At 41.3% G+C, this 26,648-nt stretch overlaps 1 protein-coding gene across 5 annotated transcripts in view; it reads right to left on the reverse strand.

Moving 5' to 3' along the window:
- ARHGEF7 (Rho guanine nucleotide exchange factor 7) overlaps window positions 1–26,648 on the reverse strand; it is a 125,386-nt gene that overhangs the window by 78,391 nt on the left and 20,347 nt on the right. The window contains exon 1 of one of the 5 annotated variants that reach the window (XM_072849860.1): window positions 502–519. The exons of the other annotated variants lie outside the window; for them this stretch is intronic. The gene's annotated coding sequence lies outside the window, so the exon portion shown is untranslated. Of the gene's footprint in view, window positions 1–501; window positions 520–26,648 lie in introns of those variants that run through there. 5 annotated transcript variants of the gene reach the window in all.

The following is a 26,648-nucleotide window of genomic DNA, read 5'->3' on the forward strand; positions in this document are numbered from 1 at the left end:
GCAAATCCTCTATAGCAAAGGTGTACATTGGATGGTCATTCCACATTTGTAATTGTATTAAAGCCTATCAATTAGCCAGTTTTTAAATTCATTTCATATGAGCCATATTGATTTTTCCATCACTGACATTTCTTAAACACCAAATGAAATGCCTTAGAGATCCATTTCATCCACATACTGGTTGTTCAACTATGAAATCCATCCTCTCATTTTAAAACGTGACTGACCTCTGCATGCACCTGTTTTAACTCCATCACATTCAAAATGGCCATGGTAATACATTCCGGTCATTTAAAGTCATCTAAACCACTAACCCTGAGCGGATGGAGACCTCTGTTCAAACGGTGTTTACAAACTAATAGCAATAAGGAAATAAAACTAACATAGCAATGCTCATCCCTCATATTCCTGCAACAACCAGTACCTACTGAAACTGGAAAAACATTAACTGAGGAATTAGTGAAAGGAAATGGAAATTAGAAAATAAGGTTGAGAATATACCTGGTGAGGGCAGACTAAGGCATACAGTAAGCCTGCAGCAGCATTCTTTTCTTCAAATCAGTGAGTTTCAAGGCCTCAGGTATCCTTTATACGATTTTATTCCCCCCTTCTAGCCCATTAAGTCAGAAGCCAGTTATGGAGGAAATATTTTTAAATTAAGGTCTTTCTCCTGATAAGGCAAGGTCTACAACTGGAGACAGGAAAAAAAAAAAATCAGGGGTGGTTTAGCCAAGCTTCCAGACACACACTTTTTCTTCAAATGTGTCTTCTACCAATCTTAACTTGCTTGTATTCTTAAACCACCAGAGCATCAGTAAGGCTGTACTCAACAGTCACAGTAAGAAAAAGTTCATATACTGGTTAAGAGTAAAATAGAAAGGTTTTTCTTAGTAAGTATTTCCTTTCTAGACTAGTGCCTTGAATATACACAGGTACAGTATTCCAAGCAAATATTAACATTTTAAGCATCTCTCTGACAAAAATAGATGTCAGCTTTCTTTACAGCACTGCACCATAAACTGCAGCAGCTGAGGAGCTGACTTATGAGCAACCCAGATATCTGTGCAGCACAGATAGGGCTACCACTGCTAACCTTGCCTGCCAGCCCCAAAATAAGCTGTAACCCCTAGGCTGTGCGTACTAAACTGGCAGGACACTTTCCAGCTCAGCTTGGTGGCCTCGGGCCCCTAGAGCAAAAGATTACGAGAACATTGGCTTGCTCACCCGGAGGAAATGAAAGGAAATGAGCAGGGCAGCCTGGCAAAGCGCAGCATGACCACATACAACGTGTCGCTCCACCTGTTCCTAGTGCACAAGCTGCAGCGTTTTTGGTCATGGGAGCATGAATAAACAAGTGGTAGGGGGGGAAAAAAAAAAGGCAACTCACAGTTAGAAACGGGTGACCTTCTTGAAAAACATTAAGAACTCCAACACCTCGCTTCGTTGTGCCACCACCCCCAGCGCATTTCTACCCCTAGAGCAGCTGGCAAGGGGAAGCCACAGAGGCCATCCACAGTCCACCTTCCCATGATGACACCTAATACACCCAAGCTGGAAAAAAGATAGCGTATGTAAGCCTACATGCAAAGCACATATTTCTTCATTTATTCTCACATTAGGTCAGCTGTAAGTGGAGCCGAGTCTCATTCAGCTATTATGCAGCAGCTGTTCCTCGAGCCGTGAATTATCATCTGAAAGCTGCAGCAGTAAAAGGAGAGATAAGAAAAGCAGGGAACTATGACAACCGAGAGAGGAAGGGGAGGGGGGAGAAGAAGGGATGATTACAAGTGTTCTGGAAATCTCTATGAAGCATAATGTTGCCGACATCTAGTATGCACAGCACAAGGGAGAGCTAAAAAAAAAATTAAAGTTCTGTTTCAAAAATTAAGGAGTAAGACACAAGAAAAAGTTTGAAAATAACTGGGAGAATAGACCTGCAGTGCAGGATTTCTGTGTGATCTGGTACCAGCTCACAAGAGAAATCAAAACTCAGTGGTAAAGAATATAGAAAACTTAAGAAGAGATCTGGAATAAGTTTTACTACTCATATAAACCTGTTCCTCAAAAGTACAAACTTTTGTTTGTACTAAATTGTACTAGAAACACCACATCACCTAGAAAGCTTTATTTAATTCCTAAAAGTATTACTAGTTGTAAGACCTAACATCTTATCTACAAAAGCAGGCACAACCAGCAATAACAATGTATACGGAAGTTTGTACTGTCTGTGTGCACATCTGTGTGCACGTGCATGTATCCAAATACACATTTACGACACAAATCCAAAGAGGACAAAGGTTAAAAAAACCCCTTGTTTTAAAGTCCCTGAAGATGTACTAAAGCTTTCCAGCTCCAAGAATTTTTTGCCCAAACCAGCTGCATCAATGCACTAATGATTCTGCAGAGCATTAATTTCAAATATTACATAATATTTTACCTAAGCCACTGCTTCAAAAGTCAACTCTAAACATTGCCAAAACTAAACATATACAATTTATTTTTCACCAACCCCAGCAAAAAGGGGATGAAAAAAAATCTACACAAAGAAATACTAAGTTCGTTCTTGGAGATGAACTGTACAATTTCCGAAGCTTTCCAAATCTGTCTGGTTTTAGAATGTGACACAGCAAGTTAGTATCCTCAAATGATTTCTTAAGTAAGAAGGTCATGGAATTTGCTATTTTTAACCATAAACTTCTAGTAGTAGCAAACCAAGATGTAATTTAAAAAATTGAAATACAAAGGTTAGCACTGCCTACATTTGTATAAGCACGTAAGAAAACATAAGCCTGTTCCAAATTTCTACCTGCACAGCAAAACAAGAACTACATCTCTCACACCTTCACCCTAAATTGCTTTCAAATTGCTTTGTAGGTTTTGAATCTTATAGATGATACCTCAGAGTGATAATCTCAGCTGCCACTGAAAGAGAGAGATTTAGTGGCATACAGTATTAATACATGATTGAGTACTAAAGCTTAAGGAAGCTCACACTCCTGGAACTACAGGCAAAAATAAAAAGTTGTTGGAATGAAATTACCGAAGATAAAATTTGATCACGACACTGAAGTTGAGATGCCTTGGTACTTGCCAACACAACAGGTTACACCTACTTGTTTAGCCAAAACAAAGTAATTGCATAAGCACCTTGTAGTGCCAATGAAGAGAGGCACCTCAACAGGGAAACTTGGCCAGAAACATACCCCGAGGAAGATTCAGCCCAGTAAAACTCACCTCTCTTTCTGATATACACAGACAAGAACTATGTAAACTAGTCTCCTAAAATAAATCAGGAAACACAGCTGTGGAAATTAAGGCCAAAATGCATGGGGAATACTATGTATGAGTAAGACAACACACAGGACTGAGAGAAAACCCACAAAGTACATGCTTAGAAATAAACAGACAGCTCTGCTATGAAGCAGAGTAAGCAGTGATAAAAATAGTAAAAATTAATTTTTGGCTAATAAGTGCACAAGCCATCACAGACTGCCAGAGCATCTGATAAACAAGGACATGGTTGAGTAGTCATACATTCTGGGGAAAACCACAAATGAAAGGTGAAGAATATCCTACTGAACTATAACTAGCTTTTCTTTCTAAAAATAAGAACTGAAAACTCCACCTTATCCTTCTCCTAACGGTCCAATTCCTAAGAATGAAAGAACCAAAGGCGTTTGAATGAGGAGTAAAAATTAGACCCAAGCACTTCACTTGTCTTGAAGTACAATGTCCCCCTGCTTCGATGAAGGCCTGCTGTACAAAATAACGATACATTCAGATGACCAAGACTAGGTGCTCAGTTAACTACAAGTTACATTGATTTCCTAAATTTGCTGATGGGTTCTACTTAATCTTCTGAGCTCTACTAAGCAAGCCGTGTATCCTAGCAATGCTCCAGAGGTCAAAGCTCAAGTCTCTGCACTGACAGAACTGCCTCACAAGAAACCAGCAAGAAGTTTCTCAGGAGTGTCACAAAGTGTTTTTCTTCCTGAATGTGAGTGTGTCATCTGGCCCTGTAATGAAAAAACATATACCACTGCAATGCTTATCAGCATAGATATTACAGAAAAATTGCAATGTGTCAGTAACCTTTTGCTAAAAAGAAGGCTCCTACTTTCACAGTGTTTGTTTTAGACACCACAGATGACAAACTTACTCAGCACCAAGGGGTGTGAGTGGACTAGAAGCCAAAACTGCCATGGGAATTTGACACAGTGCCACAGCTAATAAAAAGGCTGGCCCAAATTTTAGAAACAAAAGCAAACAAACAGCAGCAAAACCCACAGAACTAACAGGAGACTTTCCCAAAAGAAACAGGCTGCAAAGAAAAGCAGCTTCCAGGTCCAGCTCCTCCCCACCAAGAACAATGCTAACATCTACTCCAGGATTGTGCCTCAGAGTAGACGCTTATACTTAATGAAACCATTTTCTTCTTGTATGAATAGTTACAACATCGATGTAGCAGGAGACAGCCTGTGAAGTCAGTTTTTAGGCCTTTCTATGAGACAGATGCTAATAGTTTGAATTAGTTTGTCAATAACTTGCAATTACAAGAAAAAAGAAATGGCAGATTTTGGTCTTACAAATTCAGGTGACGTCTGTAAAAGTATCAACTGGTCATGTTTGCAAGATAGGATCCTCGTTACATGTGAACAACTGCAAGTCGTGGGAGTGGCTGGTCACTTGAGTTGCCACACTTTTTTTCTTTTTTTTAAAATCACAGCAGTAAATCATGGTTTTGGGAAGCTACTCCTTCATCCCACAGCTTCTGCTACTTCAGACTCTGCTAGGCACCTATCCCTCCACTAACCCCATTCAATACTGCTGCAACAGAGCAGCACGGAGAACACAAGCCTTCTTGAGCTCCAGTTTAGAGGATGTCTATCATGCCCTGAAGTACTAGGTAAAGTTCACAGGCAGATATCCACCTTCTCCTCCATAATTTATAGATAAATGTCATACTTGCAAGCAAAGTTACGGTAATGGAATCTGTTTTACACAATCTGCAAACTGTTTCCCATCTTAAAGTACAAAGATACATTATGGCTCCACCATTTTCATACATCTACAATTTCGTCCTGACTTTTCTTTTTTCCCCAATAATAAGTTAGAAAGAAACAAGTTAGGAAAAGCCTTAACAAAAGAACAATGCAAAAAATTACTCCGCACAAACACCAGACCAACACTTCATGCTAATGGAAATTATCAAGAGCACTGAAAATGAAGACTGACCTCAAGCAGATCGCACATAGTTACAACAGAAACCAAAATGACAGGACAGCAACAACGACAGTCACTTAATACGACCGAAACAGGCTGCCCAACTGGCCTGGCAGGGTGTGAAAGCAGATCCTGAACATAAACATTCAGAACCAAATAATCTCTGTGCAAGGTTTTACAAACTGCTGTTTGCCAAGGGCTGAACTCAGTAGTGACACACAATTTTTTACGGCTCTGAATAAACCAATTCCTAAGGAAGAGGGAGTTGATATATTCAGGAATCTTGCAACTAGGTTTCAAACATTAGGAAGGGAGATGTGTCCTTTTGGAATACATCTAAACTGTGAACATCTCCATACTCTTACCTAAAAACACAGGAAGGATGGCTTGCCATAACTGATTTCAGATGCCTTCTGTCTAGATACGTGTTCTGCCAACATTTCTCAGCTAATTTCCCAAGTATCAGCTTAGTTTCAAAAGCCATGCTGTATGGAGTGAGAAGAAGAGGCCTATATAATGAAGAAAAAGCTTAATTTGTTTAATGAAAAACTTGAAAAAAACTAGGAAAGCCAGCTTCTCCAGGTCCATAATAGGTTGTGTTACCTGCAATCCCGCTCTTCATCTGCAAAATGGGGAAATAGTAGCTAAATACCAGTTTAAGTCACTACCATCAAATCAAAGTATCACAGACACATAGTAAGATTGCTGAGACAGACATACCCAGAGTATGTCAGAGAGCAAGAGCTGGAGGCAGGGGGAAGGAGTCATCTTACTGCAAAAGATTTTGTACTACATGAGGTTATCATCTGCCCTCTTAAAATAGCCTGCTGGCTGTTTTACTACACTACCACGTGCTCTAACCACAACTTAAATGCTATCACATGCTCACATTTCATCTGGAACAAATGCATACAGCCACGTGATCAGATGATGCACAGATTCAGCATCAATGGAGAACGAACTACAGACAAAGCATGAGCCACAAAAACAGCCCCACTGACCTCAAACACACTATTTCACCTACTGCTTATCAGCATGCTTAGGAGCCTCATTTTGTTGTGTGCACATATTAACAGAAGAAACAGGAAAGTGCTTGTAGCATTAAATATGTATTAGTAGCTGGAGGAGGGGAATTGGTATTTTTGAGATTTCTGGCATGGGTCAGAATTTGACTAAGCATGATTAGACACATGGAAAAAAGTAGGAAAGGGGAAAGATAACATAGAAATGCAAGAAAGAAAAAAAAAAAGAAAGGAGTGGTAAGAAGGGATTTATCAGAAATCTCAATTGCTTCCTGAATATACTGTGGAAAGTGCCAAAACTTAAGAATAAAGGCTTACTGAATTTCCACATAGCCTGTTGAAGCTTTCATTTAGAATCATCAACTGGGAAAAAGTAACTCCAAAATAGTTAGCAGAAATAAACAAGCTCCCAAACCGAAGATTTCAGATTTCAATTACAAGTGAATTCATTTCAATACTTCCATTTTAAAAATTCACTGAAGAGCACAGAACTGCATGCACACCCCCTGAGCTACAGCTCCCCTCAAGTGAACCCTTTTCGATTCATAGCTTACCATTTTGATTTCAGCCAGTACAAATACTGTTAAAAAGGAGTCTAGGGCTGGATCTCTCTCCCAGGCACCTGCAATAATGTGACCCAGGATCCTCCACCATTTACAAAATCCATTTTGAAAGACCAGGCACAGGACTTCATCCAGGAAGCAGGGACAAGCCTCACCACCACCTGCTCTGGTGACCAACCACTCCTCCTGTTGCAAGGCTGGTGGAGCTGCCTAAGCAGCAGTGGGGGCAGCCAGAGGGCCTAGCATCTTCGGGTGAGGAAGACAGAAAACTGAAGTCAATTTAATGCAACAGCCTGTAACTTGAGGGCATGCAGCAGCTGAGTCATCCCTATGAAGGGTGAGGCAGACACCTAAGGGCAAGACACATGGCACAGGTCTAGGTAAACCATTCCTGCTCAGGATTCGCAAACCCACAGATCAGAGCAAGCTTTCAGGAGGGAAATCTCCCACGCTCCCTTCTCCCACACCACCTCACACTCCTTTCACTCAGGGGGTCATTAAACCCCCACAGCAATTCAGTTCTAGCAGCTGAACTGGCAGAAAATTAATCCAGCAGGAAGTTTGCTGCAAGTTTCACAAGCTAAACCAGTTTAGTACCAGATGAGATTAGCACCTGCGCCAACGTGTAGGAGAGAAACATCTTGTCTGTCAAGGGAAAAAGATTCACTTGAGGTGCTGGAAAACACCACAGTTGTTCAGATATTTTCCAACATGGAGGGGAAAAAAAAACAAGAAAAAAACCCATACAACTTAGCTACAGTCCGCCCCCACCCCAATCATCCAGCATCACGCTGATGTTCAGTAGTAAGTTTCTGTAAGAAATTCAAACTTACAGTTTATGTGAATATGTATAAAAATTTCCACATTACAAATATTAATAAAAGATGGCCTCTAGCAGGTTACAAGCAACAACAAAAATGAAATCCACACCAATTCTGCTTATTCATAGTAATGCCTGGGGACACAATCTGAAAGAAATAGATAACTTTTCCAAGAAACTAGCTATTGCAAGAGTTTTATAGTTCTGATTCATCAGCTGATAGGCTGTATGGTGAGCTTGGGTAGCCAAGCTGGCAAGGGCAGCTAGAGGTGTTACTATGAGCAGCCAGGCCCAACAGACTATCCCAATTCCTCCTTTTCTCCTAACTGTTCTCATCTCCATGGTCCGGGATTCTTCCTTCTAGCCTCGTGCCATCACCTTCCCCACTACAGATGCCCTAACTTCAATGCCCTCTCCAAAACACAACTGCTCATACTCCAGCCTTCACAAAACAGAGTCCTAAATCCAGTATCTCCCTTTGCAACACCTACTACCACACCAGCACTGCCTGGGCCCTGATCTGGCATCCTGATCCAGAAGGCAGGTACTGGGTTTCCACAGCAGACACTGAACAGAGCAAGCTCCAGACACCATCTGATTAATGGTACCTACATGGAGATATCCTATTCCTATCACTTCCATGCAGCCAGCCAACACCGAGGAGTCCATGCCTGTGGTAGGTGATGCCCTGTAAGGTCAGGAATGTGTCTGTCCACAGGCACCAGAGCTTGGGACCTTCTGATGAAGACTTGACTATGTTACCATGTGTTTTTACGAGTTATAACAGTTCAGTGACTGGAAGATTGTTTCAATGTGACCTCTTTTGCTAATGTAACTGCTGCTCATGCAGCAGAACCCAGGAGTTAAAGCTGCTCCTCTTGACAAGAGCTTCTAGCAGAGGGCCATACACTACTACAAGCAGCATCTAGGAATGCCATCTGTGGAATCAGGACAAGCACTTAAGAAAAATCAGTGACAGCCTATCCAGCCCCAAAACCTGCATCTAAGAGTTGCCAATAAGGAAGAATATAGAAAGGCAAATATTACATAGTAATAATTAACCAAGACGTTCTTCCAACAGTTTGTGTCTCAGGGACTATCTGCATTTAAAAGCCATAAAGGAATCTTTTAGACTTCTCTAGTCACTTCTTTAATCCATGTAGTTCCAACTTCTACAAAAACCCACAGAAATTATTTGCACAGGTCAGTTACAGTGTGAAGAATCACTTCCTTTCATTTGTTATGACCTCGCCCGTTGCTTGCTTTTCCTGAGTAGCCCTTAGCTCCTGTGCAAGGAGAAACAGAAAACAACATTCCCACCTTCTCCATGCCACCCGTTACTGGGACCCTATCGACCTTAGATACTCATCTCTTCTGTCAACAGAAGAGCCAATACATTTATCTGCAACTCACATGGATTCCATTCCTTTCTTTTCTTGTAACAACTTCTATTAAGTCTTGAAGTGGCAGACTATTCCATTTCCTTTAAATACAGCATTTCTCCTGGGCATTGCTATAAATGTAATTCATCTCAATGCTACAACTCACGGAATAGTCAGAGAGTGACCAAGCACATCATCTTTGTGATTTGCCAGGATTACATGATACCTGTCAGTTCAAAGAACTCAGATACTAAATTGAAAATTTTAACTATAGCGTGCAACACAGTACTTGGCACAGCCTCAGCAGCAGAGGAATGGCAGGCAGCAAACACAAACCAAGTCTTTAAAGAACCAAGACTAAATCAAAGAAGGAAAGAAGGGAAGAGATCCAGAGAACTACAGACCAGTAAAGCAAATGCCTAAGCCTAGTAAATTGATAAAAGCTATAATAAAGAACAGAATTTGTGCAGTTTCAATAAATATGGAAATAGAAAAGAATTAACATTGCTTCGGTAGAAGGAAGTAATCTTTCAAAAATGCATCTGTGGTCCTTGAAGCAATTAGCCATAAACATACAGTAGTCCAGTTAACACACCATATCCAAATATCCTCTGAAAAGACACCTCATCAAGGCTTGTTTTTGTTTTAAGCAAAGGTAATATGAGCTAGGCGACTCCTCTTGAAGATTCAGAAGTACTCAAGAAGTAAGAAACAACAGCTGTATACAAACTATTGGTTTTCACTATGAAGGGAGTATCAAAAGCATCCCATAGGGATCTGACTTAGGACCCACAGTATTCAACACAACGGACACACGATTTCACAAAAGGCATGAAGAGTGAACTTTGTTTGTTAAGGATACAAAATTATTCAAGGTAGTCAAAACCTGAACTCATAGCAAACAGCTACGATATGATCTTGTGGATGACCAAATGTTAAAGCAGCAGGTAAAATCCAGTGCTAACGAATGCAAAAACTACCCTCGGTCAAAAAAATAAAAACCCAAACCTCGTCATTATACTTGCATGAGTTCTAAATTAGCTATTCCCAGTGACAAGTAAAAGCCAACAGTCAGCTAACAACTTCAGATCAAGAATCAGCCAAGTCATGAAGTCCAAGAGAAACAATACTGGAAAATTAGAAAAGACAGGCAACAAACAGATGGCTTTTATTATTTCCATAGTATCTCTGTAACAAGAAAGGGTACAGAGATGTATGCTGTCTAAACCAACTAAATTAATGCAATGGTTTGCATATAAGGGAAGAGTAAATAAAATAAGTGTTCATCTTGAAAAGAGAATATGGGATGTAGCAAAGTACACTAGTGCTGTATGAAGTCACGTATAGCATGGAGAAGATCCATAACATAAGAACAAAGTCATCCACTGCCACCAGCTGCAGCAGCTGAACAAACAAAAGGAAGTTTTTATAAAATGCATAATTTAACCCTGGAACTTATTGTCATAGGATGCTGTGAAGGTAAAAAAGCTCAAAATAGCTTTGGAAAGCTATTTAAAAAAAAAAAAAGGTCATAGAAAGAGGTCCATTGAGCTATTAAATACAGTGATACAGATACCATCCCTGACTCCTCAAGAAGCTCCTCCACTATGGACTGTCAGAAGCTAGGAAGATTTAACAGAAGGTGTCACAGTGTATTTTCACTGGTTTTTACTTTTCTCCCAGGCATCTATTACAGACCCTTATCTCACAGAATAACAAGGTAAACAGACCTTTGATCTGAACTTGCATAGTCATCCTTCGGTCATTAAGGACAGTAAAACTATTCCTGTATTTTTAATCTCCAAAGCCAAGTTAGGCAAAAAAAGTTTGTTATGCTAACCTAGTCACTACAGAAAACCCCTTGGTAAAACACTGCTTGAGCAACAATAATTAGCCCTTATTCCCCAAATTCTCAAAACCATGCATCAAACTTTGTTTTACAACTAATACAGGACTTAAAAGCTGAGTTAAGCAATTGAATAGTCATATTGGAAGATGCAGAAATATTATCATGACAGAAACTACCTGCCAGAAATTTGAGAAAACATTTTACCTTGGTCAGTGCAACTGCAACCTGTTACCCAAAGGGGCAATGCTGACTCCACGCCTCCCACAGATGTACCCCACACGCCTCCCCAGTGTGGGAGCTGGCCACAGGGTAATCAAGGGTGTCAGTTCAGCTACAGAAAGCTATTCAGCCTTCGTTTTCTGTAAGATCAGCTCACTGAAACAACTCACTCTGCAACTGCAGTGTCTGTAGATCTGACACCAGGGAAGTGGCAGAACTGTGTCTAAGACTGGATGATCAGGGTTTCCCTTCAGAAGGGCAGTCCACAGCTACAGCAGAAGATGTGCAACAAACCGTATTCACCATTAAGAGATGCAAACACAGTAATGCTAATATCACTAAATGCACCACTTAAACGTTGACATGAACTCTGCACCACTTCAAAATTAGCTAGTAATTACGTCTAGGTTTAAATGATAGCAAGGAGACAAGCAAGAAGAAACAGCTCCATATATCACTATACCAATATGTTACAGTTATGGCACAGAACAGCAATGATAACATTTTGTTATAAAAATTTCATGTGGTATATTAACACGTGGGGGGTTTCTTTCCTGCACTTAATCTTCGCTGTTTAAATAGCACAAAAATCAGCCTCAGTCTAGAACAAGTTATGGATTATTATACTGACCCATCTCCACAGTTGGTACTGTGAAGTTGAGACAGTTGATACTAATGGGACTGCTGCAGGAGGCTCATGGTTTTCTCAGACACATCAAAGTTAAGTATGCTGAGTTAAGGATGAGTCTTCAAGCATAAATGAAACCCCTACAGGGAAGCACTTAAAACTAGAACTATCATTTGCATAACACTTTAAGAAGAAAGCATACCAACCAAATCACATGGCGCTACAGCATCCTCAGAAACACAATTCATCATAGGCATCCCTGTAAAGGCATAAATGGCTATAACACTGGCATTTAGCATACATCTCGGAACAAGCCAAAGTCAAAGCATACATAAACCCTTTCCAGACTGTGATGTCCGCTACACCATCCCCCCAAAAAAACATGTGAAACTCCTGCTGAGGTCACTGATGTGACTGACACCAGTCTTAGGACCTCAACCTTTTAGCTGTGAGATCACAGTAGATATTCTGTTATTACCAGAGTCATACTGCACTGGAAACATAACTTCTACAAGGATGAAGTCTGCAAACTACACTGCTATATTAACATAGAAAATGCCAATGCAGCGTAAAGTTCCCAACTGAATAAAAGAAATAGAAAAGTAAGAGGTAGTGCATTAAAAGCAGTAACTAGGGCAGTGATCATAAAGATCCAGCCTCGGAGAAGTTCAAGACACAAAAAACCCACTAAGGTGCTCTGCACATGGCAAAAGCAGGCATCACATAAAGCAATGCCCGAGATTATGCCCTCTCATTTCCCTTGCTTCTTAAAGCAAGGGCACATAATGGCTACTTATTCCTAACTTAGCTGCAAAAGAGGCAAAGACACACTTTCCTGTGTGTCTAACCACACCCAAAAATACAGCCTATGAGCTTCCTGATAGGAAGTTATCAGGTACCGCGCTCTATCATGCATTTAAAAACCTAGTGCAGATAGCTTTAAACTGATCGAATAAAAGCAAAGGCTTCTCCCTTGTGTGAGAATGGGAAACAGTGAAAGTGCTCTGAAGCCACCAAACTGTCACTGAGAACCCTTTGTGCACTGTGGGGTTGCTCTTGGAGCAAGGGTCAACTGCCGCAGTTTTTAATCCAGGCTAGGACTGCAACAACGCAGAGCAACGTGACATAGAAAACAATTACAGCAAGACTTCGTTCTTAGCAAATACAATAGCTAAAAAGCTATCGTTATCTGTTCAGAAGCACAAGAGCTTCCATGTGCAATACCAGGATTGTTCCCTATATCTGGAACAGTGATGATAATGCTTATTTTCTGTACTGTATCTTCTGCATCTCTGGCTAATTGAAATCTCTCCTGGAAGGTCCTGGAAGATGTATCCTCCTCTTTCCCAATCAACAAATGTCTGCAAAGTCTGACTGCTTTCCAAAGTCCTGCTGTTTCCTCTCATATGAAAAACAAGTGATACCAGATGCTGCAAGCAGGAAGAAATTGAATTAAAAGAAAACATAATGGGGTAAGATGTGTCATTCTAGAAGCAGGTTGAAAAGTTAAGCAAATCTTTCCAATAGGATGCTCCAAAAGCATTTAGAAAACAAAGACATAGTTCCAACAAAGTGGAATTGCTTAAAAATCTCCAGTAACATCCTCTCAAAAAGCTGGTGCTGCAAGCATGTTACCTTTATGGAAGACATCAAGACGGCAACTTGTGTTCCGGAAAAAAAAAAAAGAAAAGTTCTTCTACAGGTGAGAAACTCTTTCAGATACATTGCAAGAAACATAATGCAAAGCTAACAAACAGCAAGTTAGGACAATATTGGAGTTTTCCAACAGGTCACAGCTCATAGCAAACAATTCCAATGACTACACTTTTTAACCTCTGAGAAGTAACAATAGCTCTGAAAGCAAACATACAGTTTTTAGACAAATCTGACCCATGAAACAACTATTAAAAAGCACTTCTTGTTTAAGAACAGACTGAAAATGCTGATTTTGTACAATCAGTCTGTCAAGCCAAATTTGTTTTACACAAGCTTTTGCAAGGTTTCTAGAATACACTGCCCTATTTTGTACAAAGATTGGCATGTTGCCCAATACCACACACCTGATAAAGCAATACACATACAGTACATTCTCCTCATATTTAGTGTCCTGCAACATAATTAGTTTTAGAGTACCCAGACAATAAATTCAGCTACGAAGACTGTTCTTAAAGCATGCAGCAGTAGCTTCCACAGTACCTTTTACCACCTATAAAAGCAGTTCCTGCCAGACAGACATTCACACCATAATCTCCAACTTCACACCATCTTTTAAAATGGAGTTACTACAACCTGCTTCAAATAAAGCAATGATGTAACATCTGGATCGTACCAAAGCAACGCAAGTTCTGCTTCACAGAAACTCACCATCCTAAACTCCATGATCCCAGTACTTTACGAACAATTTAATCTACACAGTCCTATGTAAAACTGTTGTAGCTTTCAACACAAGATTGTCTCCTTCCCATCCTGTCACCTCAACTATAGGCCAAGGTATTCTGTTCAAATCTCTTTCAAGCCAAGAGAGCAGGTGAACAGCTGTGCCCTCTGCAAGCTGCTCAAGCTGCTCAAGTTCCCCGACTGTCAAACAAGCCACAGCTCACCGCCTCAAAAGGCAGGCGGTGTCTGCTTGCATACATTCCCTTGGAGAGACTGTTTTAAAAAGGCAGGAGAACAAAGGAGGAGAGAGTTTCATGTTGTGAGGGGAATTTTGTGTCCTTCATTACCTCCCAGGAAGGGCACCTGAGGCTTCCTTTTTTAGGACTACAAAGCCTCCATATTCTACAGAAACAAAAGAAATGTACAAAGATGAAAAAAATTGTCTTAATAACAAAATCAGGATTATTTCAAACAAACCTCAATCTACCTCACTTCAAGCATCGCCACAGTGACCTGAGAGTAGACACTGCTGTGAAAACATAATTTCACTTGGGTAGTTTATCTAGTGAAACTATTAGTATTCAGTAGGCAGTGAGGACACTCCTTGATGAGACCTGCCTTAACTACTACCAAGAACAGATTTAAACTTCAGAGCAATTACAGGCAGCAGTTAGGTGGAATTCAATCCAGCTTCAGAACTTTCAGTAGCAAAGCAAAACCACCAAGACCCTATTTGAAGGGCCGAGCACTGCAGTACAACATCACCCCAACAGTTCAAGTCTCTTCAAGAGACACTAGTCTGACAGGCTTTACTGCAGATCAGCAGTCTTTCCATTATCAGATCTTTTATTTTCTCTTAAGCTTTCCTAAACTTCAAACATTTGGACTAGTATTTTACATGTAGTGCATGTGCCTCATGCTTCCCTTTATCATTACCAGTATTTTGTACAGAACTTCCTTATCCTGCCATTACCAGAAATGACACCAAGTAAACAATGTTTGCCAGAATTCAACTTTGGGAAATCCAAACATTAAAACAATTAGCTCCATTTGCTTTGGAGAATTTCTAAAGGCTCTCTACCCTATCAAAATGTCTTTCCAAAATGTACCAGAAATTGTCCCCCAGAAAAAAAAAAAAAATACACTCAGTTTTGACCAGCTTAAGACCCTTTGGCTTTGTTTTGTTCAGTTATTCTTTAAACTAGTCTATACACATGCTTAGGACGGACAGAGTATGTCACAAATTCACAGAGGAGTTCATTTGCAAAGCATGGAGCGGAACACTTCCTGGAGGTCTCAACACAGTTCGGATGTTAACGTCAAAAGAGGGAGCCTCCAAGAGAAAGCAACTGCCCAATTCAAATGACATGAAACAAAAGCTAGATCCAGAACAGAGGAGCTGGGGGTGGAAGAATGACATCGCCAAGGCTAAGTTTCACCTAATTTTAGGAAACTGTTTTTCAGATGTCTGGGTCCGTGCTGTCTCCTTTTGTATCCCCAGAGGGCCATGCATCCTATCCACCATAAGTCATCCTCTGGAGAGGCTCCTGTTGTTGACTATAAAAGGAAGCCTCCATAACTAACTTTAGCTGCGGTCCAGGAGACAGAGCTGAAAGCAAGAGAAGGGAAGGACAGTGTAACAGAGAACTGCAGCCTTTGGAAATCCCACTCCTCCTTAACCTCACCCTCAGCTACAAAGTTGCACCCTCCCTTTCCCACCAGTTTTTGAGCCCATCACCCCCTTCACTGTAACGAACTGAATCAACTAAAGACTAAAGCAATCCATTTTTTTTGCTGGGGTAGTTCTCTGCTGCTTCAGAGGCCTGACCAGCACCAGAGCTGGTCTACAGTAAGTAGCAGGAACAGACAGAAAAACACCTTTCTCTTTGAGCAGAGATGGCACTGACTTACTTGTCTCGGAGACCTCAGAAATCAGGGCTAGACAGCTGATGCTAGGCTAGGAATGACCGGAGAGAAGAAACAGCATGGCAAATCACTTGCAAGACGTGCAGAAAGGAAGATCAGGACTCAAAATCCAAGTGAATCCAAGATCAGGACTCAAAATCCAAAAACAAAGCCAACAAGAAAGAGAGAATGGGAGAGGAGAAACAGAAACAGTTTTCAAGAGCTTGGTGTAGAAGCCTAGTCATGTCATCCCTTTGCTATCAACAAATACTTAGAAAATGCAGCAGTTGGGAACGTGCCCATCTCTTCCCAGCTTGGCACAAAAAAGAAACATGAGCTTACCACCACTAGCAGATACACTGACAGTTCAGGTGCAGAGGCTGAGCAGGAGAGACAGCAGTTCTGCTCCCACACATCAGCATGCTGTCACAGGGAGCTCCGCCCCGCTTTTTTAAATCTAGGATCACCTAAAGATGATCTGCATATTCACTGTACAATAATCAACTATTACCATTTCCCTCAAGTTCTCTGTCCCCATTCAGTATGTAGGGCAAGGCTGGTCAAAGGATCAATCAGGAAGCCTTAAAAAAGAATTTGCCTGTAAGGGCATTTTCCCAAGCCCCAGATCTCTCCCATATAGGACATCCTCCTACCCACCACATTCTATACATTACGCAGACAAACCGTTTCACTTACCTGGATTAAAAGCAACTTCAGAAAATGGGTCCCGGTCCAGGTTTGCAATTTAGATCCAAAATGAATTGAGTTTGCAAAACAAGGAGGCTGGTGCAGCGGTGGGCAGTGCTAAACTAGTATTGCCACTGAGCCAGAAGCTCACAAAACCTACTCCTGTAGATGCCCATGTCATTTACTGCAGAAATCAGAAGGCACGGTAAGAAGCCAGCAAACTGTGTGCCTCACGTTGAAGCCAGCTGACAGCTACAGCAGGGAAATTAATTCCCTCTATCTGCCACAACATTGCTACATCACTACAAAAAAAAAGTAATCTCATTTCGTTTGAGTTGATCCATTGCTTGTCTCCTCAGCTGCTCAGAAACCAAGGCTCTGAGTTAAACAAGAGTTTAAATGAATTTGAGGCAGCACTGCAACTATCCCCCCACTTTGCGCCAGCCCCAGCTTCCTCCTGACCCCCCCAGTGAGCCAATTCAGTGGGAAAGAGAGCAGGTTCGTAAGGTTACTTCTACCAGCCCATCTCCCTGCACCACCTCACCTCAGAGGCTGCCAAGCACCAGTGCTAGAAGAGGAAAGGGCAAGGAATATGCAAGCAATAGCACAAGTCGCTGCTGCTGCACTGCCGCAATGGGTTTAAGCTACCCTAGGACCACAGCCTGGCTTCAGTCCGCTCTGCGGCATGTTTAGCACTCACAGCTTCAAGTGAAGTCCACGGGAGCTGTGTCAAACTACAGACACCCCAGCCTGCAGCTCAAGCACTGTGAAATAGGGATAATACCACTCCTTCATAAACAGTCTTAAAACCAAATAAAAAAAAGTTTCTAAATATCTGAGACTATTGTGGAAAGCACCACAGAACATCCATGCAGAAGCTACTAATTCTGCCTCCAAAGTAAGAAATCATATCCAAGAAAAGTCTGAGACCATCTAATGAACAAAGGAAGAGCACTGACCAGCCTTCCAGCTGAAAATAGGCAAGGTTCCTACAGAAAATCAAACTATTACCTGTTATCACAATACACATACAGAGGGTGCCCAATAAAGCTTTTTGATTTCAGCATAACAATTTTTTGTTGGTCACAGCCTTAGCAGCATCCACAACAAAAATGGATTTGAGGAAAGCGTGGTGCGCAGAAGTTAGTCTACAGTTGTTCCAGTCCTGAAATGCTTTTACCATACAAAGATAAGTAGCCCACTTACCTACCTATCAGCTAAACTAATACAAAAACTGATTTATTTACATCTGTGCAAAACAAGCCCAAATTACATGCCCTTGAGTGTGTCAACTAGGAAAAACAAACTGCAGCATTTTAAGTTACAATATTCTCTCATTTTGATCTCGAAGAGTACTTCACTGAGATCTGAGATTTTTTGGACTGCTCTAAAGGCACATCTACATTTTCTTCTGCATTTGCTGACAACAGCTATAAATAAAATTATAATCATTCACTTAATTCTGAATGATATACTGACATTTGAGAATGAGATACTTCTAGCAAGCAATATTAACAAAAAATTAAGAGATAAGCCATCTTAATAAGCAAGTACAGGCAGGAAAGAAATCAACAAGCTAACAGGCATCTTCGAAACTGCAGAGCCCTCCAAGCCAAGTAATTAACTTAGGCCATAAATAATACCTAGATGCAGTCAATTTAACTATCAGCAGTTTACAATATCAAAGTCAACTAATTACAACAACTTTGTATCTTAACAATGAAGAATTGCTCTTTCAGTTTAACTGCCAAGTACAGGAAAAACTTTAGCTGTATTTATACATGAAAGTTATCTTTTGCAAAATGTTCACGTGACACCAGGGTGAAGAACTAGCCTAAGGCAAAGGGCGTGAAAATGCATTTTCTTGTAACTTTACGCTGCTCATAAGCTTGCGGGGTGGATGGATTTAAATGGCCTATTCCAATAATGATTAGATTAGTATAGATTAACATCCTGTCCCATATTTGTAGTTCAAGCACTTTCCTAGAGATTGGGTATCAATCTTTAGGAAGAAAAAGTGGGAGATTACCCTATCTCCACACGCTTAAATGCTTTAACATACATGAGAACAAAGAATTTGATCAAGTGACAGAAAATGATGAACTATGTCATGTTTTCTGCACTGAAGCTGCTTTTAGACAAAATATGATAGTTAAACTGTACATTTTGAAGGCACTCTATGTAGCTAATAAACATACAGAACATGCAAGAAAAAAAATGTTTTGACATGTTTTGCATGGAAAACCAGATAATTTAACAAACAGGAAGAAGTATTTGTGCCTGCTGATTTAAAACAAACTGCTTCTAGGCACTTTCTGCTAACAGATTTTAGATAGTTCCTAATTCTTTTTCTTAAACCTCATTTTTATTAATTAAGTGAACATGGGGGGGTGATAAATTCCACCCCATCTCCCAGTCTCTTTGCTTTGTACTGACTGAATGAATTCAAAACATCTGAAGAATAGACTGATCCAGCTGAAAAGTAAGTAAAGGTCTATTTATTTTAGGTTGGGTTACTGCTGCCAAAAGAGGAGGTTCTGGTCCCCTCCCTTCTCCACTGTGTCCTTTGTGCCACAGTCACTCAATTGATCCACTCTGATCCAGTTCAGGGGGTCAGTCACACTGGAGGAAAATCTAACCCACCTGAGACTGGCAGGGAAGCAACAAGCAGTTAACTAGCAGTCTGGCAGTTCATCTAAAAATAAAGCAAGGAGTGTTTCTGCTCATATTTCATTAGAAATAAACATGAAACAAAGCATAAACTCATCTAGGTGAAGTAAATATAATACTCTGGCAGTACATGCTTGCTGACAGAGTTTTAAGGAAAGTCAAACACTGAATCGGTGGATGCTTCACTAGGGATGTTTCCATGGCAGCTCACACTAACCTAAACCAGGGTGCTGCCACTGCCTAACACTCCCTCCCGCTCCCCAACCAACCAAACGAACCCCCTCCTTACACAGACAGATGCTTGAGCAATTGACCATCAATAGGATTCTCAAAAATAATTTATTCTGTTTGAAAATTGGAGCAGCATTTCAAATTATACCCAGGTATCTGCTGAAATATGCAGTCCTGCTCCTAACAGGTGTCTCTAACTCCTCCCTTGCACCAGCCCTGGCACTCAGACCCTGCACTGAGGCAACCTGGCTCACCATCCCATCAGCAGTGGGCTTGGGGAAAGCACAATTTTCTGTTGGTGGTGGAGTGGTTGTGGTTTTCTTTTTTTTGAGAGGGTAGGGAGGGAAGAGGTTGGATTTTTGTGGATTTACTCAGCCAGCTGGTACACGTGATAACCAGCACAAGATGAAATGGCCATGGCAGGGAGGGCAGGGGAGAGCAAAGGTGTGAGCAGACCTTCTCTTTTGGCAGCAGGGACCAGTTAAATTGGCTCCCTTTGTTATACGTAAATTCACCACCAGTTTCATGTTACACTGAACCACCAATAATCCCACCACCAAATATTTTTGTGCTATTTCAATTCAACTTCATTTTTCTGGCTTCAGAGGAAGCTGTCTAGTGCACAGCTGCCCGCGAAGCTGCTCAACACCCCTCGAAGCTCTGCTCTGCCATGGTCAGTCGCTGCCAGGCGGGTGGGCGAGGGGAAAGCATTTTAACCAGCACTCAAACCCTGCCCTGGGACACCTGGAGTCTCTGTTCTTAAAATTTTCCAGAGGGGAACTTGATGCAAAAAAAAGAAAAAGGAGCGTTAGTGCTTTCAGCACAGAGACCAGAATCCTATTTAGACAAATCTCAGCACACTTAAGTCACCCTAAAAATTGAGGACTATTTGATTTGTTCCAATACTGTAAATGCTGTTGAAAGAAAAATGCCCCTCACACACACCCCTTCCATTCATCTGCTGAGTGGTCTGCATGAAGGAATCAAACCAGTTAAGGCCCCTTTTTGGAGATACGGGAGAAGAGGGGAAAAAAGAAAGGGATAATTTAATTAAAGCTAGGGCAATGGTTTGTTTTTCAACAGTACCAGCCTAAGAGGACAAGAGCTACTGCTTTTGCTGGCACTTACAGCTAATAATCCCCTAAAATCACCATACAAAACAGCCTAGAGGCTCTTGTGAAGCAAGAGCGGACATCACAGGGAGAAGACTTGATCAGGCAGGAATTTCACAAGATATTTAACAAGTATATATCTGGAAAAAACTATTAAGCATGTCATCACCACATTCTCAATAACCACCACTAGCCCTCTCTCTGATAACCACTCTAATGCCCTCCCCCTTAAGGAAAACAAGTCAGGGGTAAGGGGTAGAAAATAAGACAGTGGGGGGCAGGGGAATAAAAATTAAGAAAAAAATTTTTTTTTTTAAAAAATCACTTTGCACTACCAGGAGAGGATCTGTGAAGGTGTCCTTCACAAACAGGAAGTACACCAGCTAGTAATGGCACATATTTGTTGTTGGATCCCCCCCCCTTCTATTTTTTCCTTTATTATTTCACCACTTAAGGCAGTTGCACTACTACACTCTACCTTTCATATGGCTGCTGAAGCAAGTCGCATTGAGGATTTGTATTAGAGCAGGGGCTTGGCTCAGTTTTTAATGTTTTGTTTCTAAATTGGACTCAAAAGCAACTGCTACTTAATAGTTTCTAAATACTCCATTCAAAGAAGTGCAGCCAACTGGATGATGAAATAGAGCAACACTCCACACCGCACAAAAGACACAACAGTCAAAAAACTGGAAGAAGTTTTTTTACTTCAGCTGAAGTTTAGGGGGAAGAAGGATTAATCAGAATTTCATCTGCTAAATACGAGCCTCTAGCCCCAGCCCTTCAGGAAGCACAGGGTACTCCAAGAACACCTCACCCCCTCCCTGCTGGCCCCCAAAGGACAGGGCAATGCCAGCCTGCCTGCTTCTCCCAGGGACACTGCAGCTCTCCACGCTAACCCATCCAGGCAAGGAAAGAGGGCAGCTGCTGGGCTGCCCAGACAGGCTCTCCCCACTCCCCCCATCAAAGGCTGCCAGCGGGGCAGAGCCACCTCAGGACACCATGCAGGCAGACTGCCCTGCACCAGAAGGAATACCCCTCTTCTTTCCAAGCCACCAGTGCTCAGGCTCGTGTATTTGCGCTTGGCCCACAAGATGGCACTGACAGAAAGACTTTGCTCCCTCTTTTTTCCTCTCTCCCTTCCTCCCTCTGACACCAGGCTCACCACTGGCTCTGGACCGATTCAGAGAAGGACTGCCACCTACTGAAACATCACATCGTCTTCCCACATAGCCGCGTTTCCCTCCTCACCTGCCCTCAAGTTACCCAGTCAGCTAGATCCTGCTTGCTTCATCAGACAGGTCGGCGATGGACTGAGGCAACACGACTCAATACAGCTTATTTTCAGTAACAAGAGTGCAAGGTTTTCAGCGCTACAATTTTCTCTGTTACCTAGAATTTTCCAGTATTTCCTGAAAGAGGTAAAGACATGGAAAAAGCTAGCCGTGTCAAAAAACCTCAATGCTCCTACATAGGCAGACTCCAGCTCTCAGTAATACTGACAAGACCAGCCCAGCATCTGATGAAACATCTAAATGCAGTTAACTACAGCAAAATAGAGGGTTCAAGCTGAAACATGTGAGAGCTAGAGCTATCTAGATACTCAGCTGAACACAGTAAGATAAGATTAATTCCCCTTAAGGAAAAGGAAAAATAACCATATTCTAATATGCCTTTTCCTTTCAATTAGAGGAAGTGGGCGAGGCACTTTTCTCCTCTCATCAACACAATCTTGCAAAATCAAGCCTGTGAAACCTCCTCTCCCCAGCAGACTGCCTATCACCTTTCCCACACATGTCAAGGCATTTACATGCAAGCCAAAGTCAGGAACAGTTGCAAAGCTGGAAGCATTGAAGAAATCAGAGCAAGTCATACAAGACCTAGGTTTGACATTGCATCACTTTCACATAACTGAAGTGATTTATGTTGATTCTTAAGTCCCAAGTAAAATCAAAAGAAGATTCTGCCGTAGATCACAGTAAACAAAAGCAGCAGCCTGTTTTGCAGAGCTGGACTCTCTTCTGCATAGCCCTCATCTCAGGTAATCTTCAAAGCAACCATTCTGCTAGAATTCATCCCCTGACAAAGAGATACAACATAGTCAGTTGTCACAAGAGGAGAAAGTTTTACAAGTTCCTGCAGAGACCAAGCACTGCCATCTCCTATACTGCAGGATGCACCTCAGCTATGAGGACCTTATTAGTCCAAAAGCATATGTTAAAAACATATGATGCTACATCAGTAGATCTGCCGGTACTCAAGTTTTCTTCATACAGAATACCACCACCTATAAACATCCTGTATAGAGGTAGATCTTTTGTTCTCCCTCTGTCCCACACAGGCTTGGGAAATTCAGCTGACACCTAGCAAGGTAATTGTGTTCAGTATACACAAGTGTAGTTGTAAAGTGCAAGCTTTATCTGCATTTCTCTTTTCAGTAAATTTGCCAGTTAAGAAATTCTTACAAGTCTTCAAAACTATTCAACAAGAAGTGTGTGTGAGGAAGGCGTCCAAGACTTCTGAAGTCCAACTTCAGAAGTCATTCATGAAAACCACAAGAGCAACTAACAAGACCATAGTCATCCTCTGTGAAGGAAAAAGGCAGGCAGGCCCCAATGTGTACACAGACCTGCCTTCTGAAACACACTTCACTGCTCAGCACTCACCTCACAGCAGGTGCAACACTGCCCTGATGCCATCTCCATTCCCCTCCCTCACCACCCAACCTACTGTACCTGCTGCCACTCCCTTGCAAGGAAGGATGGAGCAGCTCACCTGCTCTCCTCTCCAGAGCTGTCTTGACACCTGGCATCCCCACCACCCCTGCACAGCTTGCTCCTTGCTCAGGGCTGATCAAAAGTCCCTCCTCCCACAGCTCTCACCCTTCAAAAAGCCAGCAGATGAGCCCTTCTGTACTGTGCTTCACACCAAAGAGCTGGAGGGCAGGAGAGGGCTAAAGAAATTAGAGAGCAAGAACTCCTCCGACAAGTCAGGAGAACAGTGTAAGTCAGCAAGCAGCCTCTGCATTCTCTTCCTCTTTTCCCTCAGGGACTCTGAAGCTCTGCTCAAAACCCCCCTCCCCTCCAGCCTTCTCTACCCACTCTTTTCTCCCAATTTTCCTAGTTTCCACGCTTTCCCTCACATGATTAACTCCTCTTCTATCAGAGAAGCACTGAAACCCTTTTGTGAAAACAATTTGCTATATTTGAGCATAAGATTACAATGCTGAAATCTTCTGTGCATTCTAGATTAATAGTGCAATACATTTTAATTGCTAGATGAAGGTTCATTTTATTCTTATGATCCAAATGAACACCACAAATGAAGCAGTTACAGAGGCCTCTCCCAAACCACACAGCAACTCGTTCACAAAACTACTCTGAACAGATCTATACTAGATAATATTTACAGCACAGTGCAGTGTGTCACTGCAACTCATCTTGTACGTACTGACCTCCAAGACATGACTGAAACATTTTGGATGTATTTTGACATGCCAGACTCACCCTCACGTATGGTCCACGCAGCGAAGACAAACAGATCTGCACCTGTGGCAGATTCACCGTGCCAGACGGACTTCGTACATGCACACTCACTTATAATTTTGTGTTCAAAGTATCATGCCAGCATACAATACAAAAGAAGTAGCAGGAATGAAAATATTTATGATCCAATTTAAAGTTTCTGAATTATTTTTGACTTGCAAAATATTGAATGTAGCCCTTAAGTAACCAAAAAAAAAAAATACTAGCACACTCCCCAACCATGTTTGTTACAGTACTCCTTACAAAGGCACACACTTTTAATCTACTTCTGTTCTTTGCTAGCTTTTTTTTTTTTTTTTTTAAAGTCTTCTTAAAATTTTTCAGTATCAGGTGCTTTTGAACACATACCCCAATAAGGAGGACCATTCTTCCTAGTTAATGAAAGCCACTGGAGTCTCTTTAGTCAAGAAGCGATAGCATAATACCACACTACTGGTGATGCAACAAGCTTGGCAGAACCACAAGAAATAAGTTCTCACGGGAAGAGAAGGAAGGTTTAAGTGAGCAGGGAACAGTGTGAGGATCTGAAATGCTACCATGCACATTCGTGTTTTAGACTGTGTTTTACTGGATAAAACTGGAACAGCTTCTGATACTACCATTCCTCTCTGTCCAACACCATATGTTCCTGCCTCTCTGTGTCACCTCCTCAGCTACCATGACACCATGCATGAACAGTATACGAGATGAGGAACTGGTCTGACCTTAAAAAAAAAAAAAAAGACTATTTTTCCACCATTCTATTTGTAAGACACCCTTAAAGTAGTATTCAAAGTAGTATTCTCCTCAATGGGAATTTACCAAAGAATTGGTAAACACATGAAACATGGTCACAGTCCTAGACTACTTCTTTCTGCATCATAAGAATCCTTCACATCATAAAAAGAAGCCATTCTACAAAGTTAACATAAATAGTCAAGTAACAGCATCTTCCTGTCTTAGAAGGGTTCCAAGATGTGCTAACATGGCCTTCCAATTACACAGGTCAGGCTGTAATTCTCTATTATATGTGATGGCCAAAACAGACCAAAAAGAAAAGACTTGAGGATGAACTGCATGAAACACTGATTTTCGGAATTGTCATATTAACACATGAGAAAAAGGATACAAATCGGGGGGGGGGGGGGGCAGTCATGTCTTGGAGGTCAGTATGTACGAGGCAAGTTGCAGTGACACACTGCACTTTGCTGTAAATATTATCTAGTATAGATCTGTTCAGTGTAGTTTTGCAAACAATTAGAAATCGAGGGGGGGGGGAAGGAATACAGTAGACATATTTATATCTTTAATAAAAGATATAAATTCTTTGTACAATTTTTCCCTTTTGAAAAATCTACCAGTAAGATCTCAGCCTCCAAATAAAACTTTCCAATGTGTGGTCTGTAAGCAACAAATGGTAACTTTAAAACATCAAAATTCTGGAAAATGTTTATAACAAAGAATCATGAAGGCATTCAGCTACAGCATTTGGCAGCACACCTTCTGGGTTAGAAAGACATTCTATTGGAATAAAATCAAGATCAAATCTAAAGAAAATATTGTTCTTGACAAAAAAAGATGATAGTCTAAACAAGGGCTGAAAGGAGTAGGTGGGTGATTGAATTTCTATACCATCATCGTAAGACTGGCCTAAAGCTCTTCAGTACTAGAATCCTAGTCATTCCTAATTCACTAACAGATGTGAACTAAGTCCATCCCTGCTAGCAGCTTAGCTCTACACCTTCCTTATACAAACAGGTCTTTGAAAGACAACTTGCAGAATACCTTTCCAAGGCCACAATGGTAGTAGGACTGTAGCCATAATGATCTAAACAAGTAAGGAAGGCTCAGAGAAAAGGAGCGTCACTTAATAGATGAACTGCTATGGTTGGGGTGGGTGTGAAGGAAGAACACAGACATGCAAGCTTGCTCCCAAAAGATTAGCTGGTCTAACAGAATGACATTGACACCGCTTACAAACTTTTCCCCGAGGCTACAGCTGTATTATAGACATTTGTACATCTTGATATAATTCATAGCTCTTGCGATTTAATATCCCAAATTTGCATGCAGTGTTCTGAACCTTAAGGGCAAATCCTTCTTATACAAGAGATATAATAATAAACAAACACAGGATCTTCTTAGATTGCATGAGACTGCCAGGTTTGCTTTATTTCTTCTTTGGTTAGTTTACTGTAGAAATAAAAGTCCTGGTTTTGGCATTGCTGCCTCTATAATAAAATGACCATCCTGCATCCCAAAGGCAAGCAGGTCTCTTGGCAGGTATGGGAAAAGGTTCTCAGACCCATGGCTTGTCTATCTTTTCCATTAGCCAGTTGCCATCTCTCTCACCAGTATAAAAGTCAGAAATACAAAACATTTTTCAGCTCAATAAACCTGTTAACATTAAATACTTGCAGACAAGCAGGCATTAATCTTT

Source organism: Ciconia boyciana, chromosome 1 (assembly GCF_034638445.1).
Source record: "Ciconia boyciana chromosome 1, ASM3463844v1, whole genome shotgun sequence".
NCBI lineage: Eukaryota > Metazoa > Chordata > Aves > Ciconiiformes > Ciconiidae > Ciconia > Ciconia boyciana.